At 54.0% G+C, this 8,442-nt stretch overlaps 1 protein-coding gene across 1 annotated transcript in view; it reads right to left on the reverse strand.

Moving 5' to 3' along the window:
- LOC139411482 (cyclin-dependent kinase-like 5) overlaps window positions 1-8,442 on the reverse strand; it is a 179,715-nt gene that overhangs the window by 20,883 nt on the left and 150,390 nt on the right. The gene's annotated exons all lie outside the window — the stretch shown is intronic.

An 8,442-nucleotide genomic window follows, 5' to 3' on the forward strand; every position in this document is an offset into this window, starting at 1 on the left:
GAGCAGAGGGGATATTCTGGGGTAGAGCAGAGGGGATATTCTGGGGTAGAGCAGAGGGGATATTCTGGGGTACAGCAGAGGGGATATTCTGGGGTAGAGCAGAGGGGATATTCTGGACTAGACCAGAGGGGATATTCTGGGGTAGAGCAGAGGGGATATTCTGGGGTAGAGCAGAGGGGATATTCTGGGGTACAGCAGAGGGGATATTCTGGGGTAGAGCAGGGGTGATATTCTTGGGTAGGGTAGAGGGGGTATTCTGGGGTAGATTAGAGGGGATAGTCTGGGGTACAGCAGAGGGGATATTCTGGGGTAGACCAGAGGGGATACTCTGGGGTAGAGGAGAGGGGATATTCTGGGGTAGAACAGAGGGGATATTCTGGGGTAGATTAGAGGGGATAGTCTGGGGTACAGCATAGGGGATATTCTGGGGTACAGCAGAGGGGATATTCTGGTGTGGAGCAGGGGGATATTCTGGTGTGGAGCAGGGGGGATATTATGGGGAAGAGCAGAGGGGATATTCTGGGGTAGAGCAGGGGGGATATTCTGGGGTACACCAGAGGGGATATTCTGGGGTAGAGCAGGGGGGACATTCTGGGGTAGAGCAGGGGGGATATTCTGGGGTAGACCATAGGGGATATTCTGGGGTAGAGCAGAGGGGATATTCTGGGGTAGAGCAGAGGGGATATTCTGGGGTAGACCAGAGGGGATATTCTAGGGTAGACCAGAGGGGATATTCTGGGGTCGACCAGAGGGGATATTCTGGGGTCGACCAGAGGGGATATTCGGGGGTACAGCAGAGGGGATATTCTGGGGTAGACCAGAGGGGATATTCTGGGGTACAGCAGAGGGGATATTCTGGTGTGGAGCAGGGGGATATTCTGGTGTGGAGCAGGGGGGATATTCTGGGGTACACCAGAGGGGATATTCTGGGGTAGAGCAGGGGGGATATTCTTGGGTAGAGCAGGGGGGACATTCTGGGGTAGAGCAGGGGGGATATTCTGGGGTAGACCAGGGGGGATATTCTGGGGTAGAGCAGAGGGGATATTCTGGGGTAGAGCAGTGGGGATATTCTGGGGTAGACCAGAGGGGATATTCTAGGGTAGACCAGAGGGGATATTCTGGGGTAGACCAGATGGGATATTCTGTGGTAGAACAGAGTGGACATTCTGGGGTAGACCAGAGGGGATATTCTGGGGTAGAGCAGAGGGGATATTCTGGGGTAGACCAGTAGGGATATACTGGGGTAGAGCAGAGGGGATATTCTGGGGTAGACCAGAGGGGATATTCTGGGGTAGAGCAGTGGGGATATTCTGGGGTAGACCAGAGGGGATATTCTGGGGTACAGCAGAGGGGATATTCTGGGGTAGAGCAGAGGGGATATTCTGTGGTACAGCAGAGGGGATATTCTGGGGTAGAGCAGCAGAGGGGATGGGATATTCTGGGGTACAGCAGAGGGTATATTCTGGGGTAGACCAGAGGGGATACTCTGGGGTAGAGGAGAGGGGATATTCTGGGGTAGAACAGAGGGAATATTCTGGGGTAGACCAGAGGGGAAATTCTGGGGTAGAGCAGAGGGGATATTCTGGGGTCGACCAGAGGGGATATTCTGGGGTAGAGCAGAGGGTATATTCTGGGGTACAGCAGAGGGGATATTCTGGGGTAGACCAGAGGGGATATTCTGGGGTAGAGCAGAGGGGATATTCTGGGGTAGAGCAGAGGGGATATTCTGGGGTAGAGCAGAGGGGATATTCTGGGGTAGAGCAGAGGGGATATTCTGGGGAAGAGCAGAGGGGATATTCTGTGGTAGAACAGAGAGGATATTCTGGGGTAGACCAGAGGGGATATTCTGGGGTAAAGCAGAGGGGATATTCTGGGGTAGACCAGTAGGGATATTCTGGGGTACAGCAGAGGGTATATTCTGGGGTAGACCAGAGGGGATACTCTGGGGTAGAGGAGAGGGGATATTCTGGGGTAGAACAGAGGGAATATTCTGGGGTAGACCAGAGGGGAAATTCTGGGGTAGAGCAGAGGGGATATTCTGGGGTAGAGCAGAGGGGATATTCTGGGGAAGAGCAGAGGGGATATTCTGGGGTAGAGCAGATGGGATATTCTGGGGTACGGCAGAGGCGATATTCTGGGGTAGAGCAGGGGGGACATTCTGGGGTAGAGCAGGGGGGATATTCTGGGGTAGAGCAGGGGGGATATTCTGGGGTAGACCAGCGGGGATATTCTGGGGTAGAGAAGGGGGGATATTCTGGGGTAGACCATAGGGGATATTCTGGGGTAGAGCAGAGGGGATATTCTGGGGTAGAGCAGAGGGGATATTCTGGGGTAGAGCAGAGGGGATATTCTGGGGTAGAGCAGAGGGGATATTCTGGGGTACAGCAGAGGGGATATTCTGGGGTAGAGCAGAGGGGATATTCTGGGGTAGAACAGGAGGGATATTCTGGGGTAGAGTAGAGGGGATATTCTGGGGTAGAGCAGAGGGGATATTCTGGGGTAGAGCAGAGGGGATATTCTGGGGTAGACCAGAGAGGATATTCTGGGGTAGAGCAGATGGGATATTCTGGGGTAGAGCAGAGCGGATATTCTGGGGTAGAGCAGGGGGGGATATTCTGGGGAAGACCAGAAGGGATATTCTGGGGTAGAGCAGAAGGGATATTCTGGGGTAGATAAGAGGGGATATTCTGGGGTAGAGCAGAGGGGATATTCTGGGGTAGACCAGAGGGGATATTCTGGGGTACAGCAGAGGGGATATTCTGGGGTAGAGCAGAGGGGATATTCTGGGCTAGACCAGTGGGGATATTCTGGGGTAGAGCAGAGGGGATATTCTGGGGTACAGCAGAGGGGATATTCTGGGGTAGAGCAGGGGGGATATTCTTGGGTAGAGCAGAGGGGGTATTCTGGGGTAGATTAGAGGGGATAGTCTGGGGTACAGCAGAGGGGATATTCTGGGGTAGACCAGAGGGGATACTCTGGGGTAGAGGAGAGTGGATATTCTGGGGTAGAACAGAGGGGATATTCTGGGGTAGAGCAGGGGGGATATTCTGGGGTAGAGCAGGGGGGATATTCTGGGGTAGAGCAGAGGGGATATTCTGGGGTAGAGCAGAGGGGATATTCTGGGGTACAGCAGAGGGGATATTCTGGGGTAGAGCAGAGGGGATATTCTGGGGTAGAGCAGAGGGGATATTCTGGGGTAGAGCAGAGGGGATAGTCTGGGGTACAGCAGAGGGGATATTCTGGGGTAGAGCAGAGGGGATATTCTGGGGTAGACCAGAGGGGATATTCTGGGGTACAGCAGAGGGGATATTCTGGGGTAGACCAGAGGGGATATTCTGGGGTAGAGCAGAGGGGATATTCTGGGGTAGAGCAGAGGGGATATTCTGGGGTAGAGCAGAGGGGATATTCTGGGGAAGAGCAGAGGGGATATTCTGGGGTAGAGCAGAGGGGATAGTCTGGGGTACAGCAGAGGGGATATTCTGGGGTAGAGCAGAGGGGATATTCTGGGGTAGACCAGAGGGGATATTCTGGGGTAGAGCAGATGGGATATTCTGGGGTAGAGCAGAGCGGATATTCTGGGGTAGAGCAGGGGGGGGATATTCTGGGGAAGACCAGAAGGGATATTCTGGGGTAGAGCAGAAGGGATATTCTGGGGTAGAGCAGAGGGGATATTCTGGGGTTGAGCAGAGGGGATATTCTGGGGTAGAGCAGAGGGGATATTCTGGGGTACAGCAGAGGGGATATTCTGGGGTAGAGCAGAGGGGATATTCTGGGCTAGACCAGAGGGGATATTCTGGGGTAGAGCAGAGGGGATATTCTGGGGTAGAGCAGAGGGGATATTCTGGGGTAGATCAGGGGGGGATATTCTGGGGAAGACCAGAAGGGATATTCTGGGGTAGAGCAGAAGGGATATTCTGGGGTAGAGCAGAGGGGATATTCTGGGGTAGAACAGGAGGGATATTCTGGGTAGAGTAGAGGGGATATTCTGGGGTAGAGCAGAGGGGATATTCTGGGGTAGAGCAGAGGGGATATTCTGGGGTAGAGCAGAGGGGATATTCTGGGGTAGAGCAGAGGGGATATTCTGGGGTACAGCAGAGGGGATATTCTGGGGTAGAGCAGAGGGGATATTCTGGGCTAGACCAGAGGGGATATTCTGGGGTAGAGCAGAGGGGATATTCTGGGGTAGACCAGAGGGGATATTCTGGGGTACAGCAGAAGGGATATTCTGGGGTAGACCAGAGGGGATATTCTGGGGTAGAGCAGAGGGGATATTCTGGGGTAGAGCAGAGGGGATAGAGCAGAGGAGATATTCTGGGGTAGAGCAGAGGGGATATTCTGGGGAAGAGCAGAGGGGATATTCTGGGGTAGAGCAGAGGGGATAGTCTGGGGTACAGCAGAGGGGATATTCTGGGGTAGAGCAGAGGGGATATTCTGGGGTAGACCAGAGGGGATATTCTGGGGTAGAGCAGATGGGATATTCTGGGGTAGAGCAGAGCGGATATTCTGGGGTAGAGCAGGGGGGGGATATTCTGGGGTAGACCATAGGGGATATTCTGGGGTAGACCAGAGGGGATATTCTGGGGTAGACCATAGGGGATATTCTGGGGTAGACCAGAGGGGATATTCTGGGGTAGAGCAGAGGGGATATTCTGGGGTACAGCAGAGGGGATATTCTGGGGTAGAGCAGAGGGTATATTCTGGGGTAGACCAGAGGGGATATTCTGGGGTACAGCAGAGGGGATATTCTGGGGTAGACCAGAGGGGATATTCTGGGGTAGAGCAGTGGGGATATTCTGGGGTAGACCAGAGGGGATATTCTGGGGTACAGCAGAGGGGATATTCTGGGGTAGAGCAGAGGGGATATTCTGGGGTACAGCAGAGGGGATATTCTGGGGTAGAGCAGGGTGGATATTCTTGGATAGAGCAGAGGGGGTATTCTGGGGTAGATTAGAGGGGATAGTCTGGGGTACAGCAGAGGGGATATTCTGAGATAGAGCAGAGGGGAAATTCTGGGGTAGAGCAGAGGGGATATTCTGGGGTAGACCAGAAGGGATATTCTGGGGTAGACCAGAGGGGATATTCTGGGGTAGAGCAGAGGGGATATTCTGGGGTACAGCAGGGGGATATTCTGGGCTAGACCAGAGGGGATATTCTGGGGTAGAGCAGAGGGGATATTCTGGGGTAGACCAGAGGGGATATTCTGGGGTACAGCAGAAGGGATATTCTGGGGTAGACCAGAGGGGATATTCTGGGGTAGAGCAGAGGGGATATTCTGGGGTAGAGCAGAGGGGATATTCTGGGGTAGAGCAGAGGGGATATTCTGGGGAAGAGCAGAGGGGATATTCTGGGGTAGAGCAGATGGGATATTCTGGGGTACGGCAGAGGCGATATTCTGGGGTAGAGCAGGGGGGACATTCTGGGGTAGAGCAGGGGGGATATTCTGGGGTAGAGCAGGGGGGATATTCTGGGGTAGACCAGCGGGGATATTCTGGGGTAGAGAAGGGGGGATATTCTGGGGTAGACCATAGGGGATATTCTGGGGTAGAGCAGAGGGGATATTCTGGGGTAGAGCAGAGGGGATATTCTGGGGTAGAGCAGAGGGGATATTCTGGGGTAGAGCAGAGGGGATATTCTGGGGTACAGCAGAGGGGATATTCTGGGGTAGAGCAGAGGGGATATTCTGGGCTAGACCAGAGGGGATATTCTGGGGTAGAGCAGAGGGGATATTCTGGGGTAGACCAGAGGGGATATTCTGGGGTACAGCAGAAGGGATATTCTGGGGTAGACCAGAGGGGATATTCTGGGGTAGAGCAGAGGGGATATTCTGGGGTAGAGCAGAGGGGATAGACCAGAGGGGATATTCTGGGGTAGAGCAGAGGGGATATTCTGGGGAAGAGCAGAGGGGATATTCTGGGGTAGAGCAGAGGGGATAGTCTGGGGTACAGCAGAGGGGATATTCTGGGGTAGAGCAGAGGGGATATTCTGGGGTAGACCAGAGGGGATATTCTGGGGTAGAGCAGATGGGATATTCTGGGGTAGAGCAGAGCGGATATTCTGGGGTAGAGCAGGGGGGGGATATTCTGGGGTAGACCATAGGGGATATTCTGGGGTAGACCAGAGGGGATATTCTGGGGTAGAGCAGAGGGGATATTCTGGGGTACAGCAGAGGGGATATTCTGGGGTAGAGCAGAGGGTATATTCTGGGGTAGACCAGAGGGGATATTCTGGGGTACAGCAGAGGGGATATTCTGGGGTAGACCAGAGGGGATATTCTGGGGTAGAGCAGAGGGGATATTCTGGGGTAGAGCAGAGGGGATATTCTGGGGTAGAGCAGAGGGGATATTCTGGGGAAGAGCAGAGGGGATATTCTGGGGTACAGCAGAGGGGATATTCTGGGGTAGAGCAGAGGGAATATTCTGGGGTAGACCAGAGGGGATATTCTGGGGTAGGGCAGATGGGATATTCTGGGGTAGAGCAGAGCGGATATTCTGGGGTAGAGCAGAGGGGATATTCTGGGGTAGAACAGGAGGGATATTCTGGGGTAGAGCAGAGGGGATAGAGCAGAGGGGATATCCTGGGGTAGAGCAGAGGGGATATTCTGGGGTAGAGCAGAGGGGATATTCTGGGGTACAGCAGAGGGGATATTCTGGGGTAGAGCAGAGGGGATATTCTGGGCTAGACCAGAGGGGATATTCTGGGGTAGAGCAGAGGGGATATTCTGGGGTAGACCAGAGGGGATATTCTGGGGTACAGCAGAAGGGATATTCTGGGGTAGACCAGAGGGGATATTCTGGGGTAGAGCAGAGGGGATATTCTGGGGTAGAGCAGAGGGGATAGAGCAGAGGGGATATTCTGGGGTAGAGCAGAGGGGATATTCTGGGGAAGAGCAGAGGGGATATTCTGGGGTAGAGCAGAGGGGATAGTCTGGGGTACAGCAGAGGGGATATTCTGGGGTAGAGCAGAGGGGATATTCTGGGGTAGACCAGAGGGGATATTCTGGGGTAGAGCAGATGGGATATTCTGGGGTAGAGCAGAGCGGATATTCTGGGGTAGAGCAGGGGGGGGATATTCTGGGGAAGACCAGAAGGGATATTCTGGGGTAGAGCAGAAGGGATATTCTGGGGTAGAGCAGAGGGGATATTCTGGGGTTGAGCAGAGGGGATATTCTGGGGTAGAGCAGAGGGGATATTCTGGGGTACAGCAGAGGGGATATTCTGGGGTAGAGCAGAGGGGATATTCTGGGGTAGAGCAGAGGGGATATTCTGGGGTAGAGCAGAGGGGATATTCTGGGGTAGAGCAGAGGGGATATTCTGGGGTACAGCAGAGGGGATATTCTGGGGTAGAGCAGGGGTGATATTCTTGGGTAGGGCAGAGGGGGTATTCTGGGGTAGAGGAGAGGGGATATTCTGGGGTACAGCAGAGGGGATATTCTGGGGTAGACCAGAGGGGATATTCTGGGGTAGAGCAGAGGGGATATTCTGGGGTAGAGCAGAGGGGATATTCTGGGGTAGACCAGAGGGGATATTCTGGGGTAGAGCAGAGGGGATATTCTGGGGTACAGCAGAGGGGATATTCTGGGGTAGAGCAGAGGGGATATTCTGGGGTAGAGCAGAGGGGATATTCTGGGGTAAGAGCAGAGGGGATATTCTGGGGTAGAGCAGAGGGGATATTCTGGGGTACACCAGAGGGGATATTCTGGGGTAGAGCAGGGGGGATATTCTGGGGTAGAGCAGAGGGGATATTCTGGGGTAGAGCAGAGGGGATATTCTGGGGTAGAGCAGAGGGGATATTCTGGGGTACAGCAGAGGGGATATTCTGGGGTAGAGCAGAGGGGATATTCTGGGGTAGAGCAGAGGGGATATTCTGGGGTAGAGCAGATGGGATATTCTGGGGTAGAGCAGAGGGGATATTCTGGGGTAGAGCAGAGGGTATATTCTGGGGTAGACCAGAGGGGATATTCTGGGGTAGAGCAGAGGGGATATTCTGGGGTAGAGCAGAGGGGATATTCTGGGGTAGAGCAGAGGGGATATTCTGGGGTAGAGCAGAGGGGATATTCTGGGGTACAGCAGAGGGGATATTCTGGGGTAGAGCAGAGGGGATATTCTGGGCTAGACCAGAGGGGATATTCTGGGGTAGAGCAGAGGGGATATTCTGGGGTAGACCAGAGGGGATATTCTGGGGTACAGCAGAAGGGATATTCTGGGGTAGACCAGAGGGGATATTCTGGGGTAGAGCAGAGGGGATATTCTGGGGTAGAGCAGCGGGGATAGAGCAGAGGGGATATTCTGGGGTAGAGCAGAGGGGATATTCTGGGGAAGAGCAGAGGGGATATTCTGGGGTAGAGCAGAGGGGATAGTCTGGGGTACAGCAGAGGGGATATTCTGGGGTAGAGCAGAGGGGATATTCTGGGGTAGACCAGAGGGGATATTCTGGGGTAGAGCA

This window comes from Oncorhynchus clarkii, chromosome 1 (genome assembly GCF_045791955.1).
Source record: "Oncorhynchus clarkii lewisi isolate Uvic-CL-2024 chromosome 1, UVic_Ocla_1.0, whole genome shotgun sequence".
Taxonomy (NCBI): domain Eukaryota; kingdom Metazoa; phylum Chordata; class Actinopteri; order Salmoniformes; family Salmonidae; genus Oncorhynchus; species Oncorhynchus clarkii.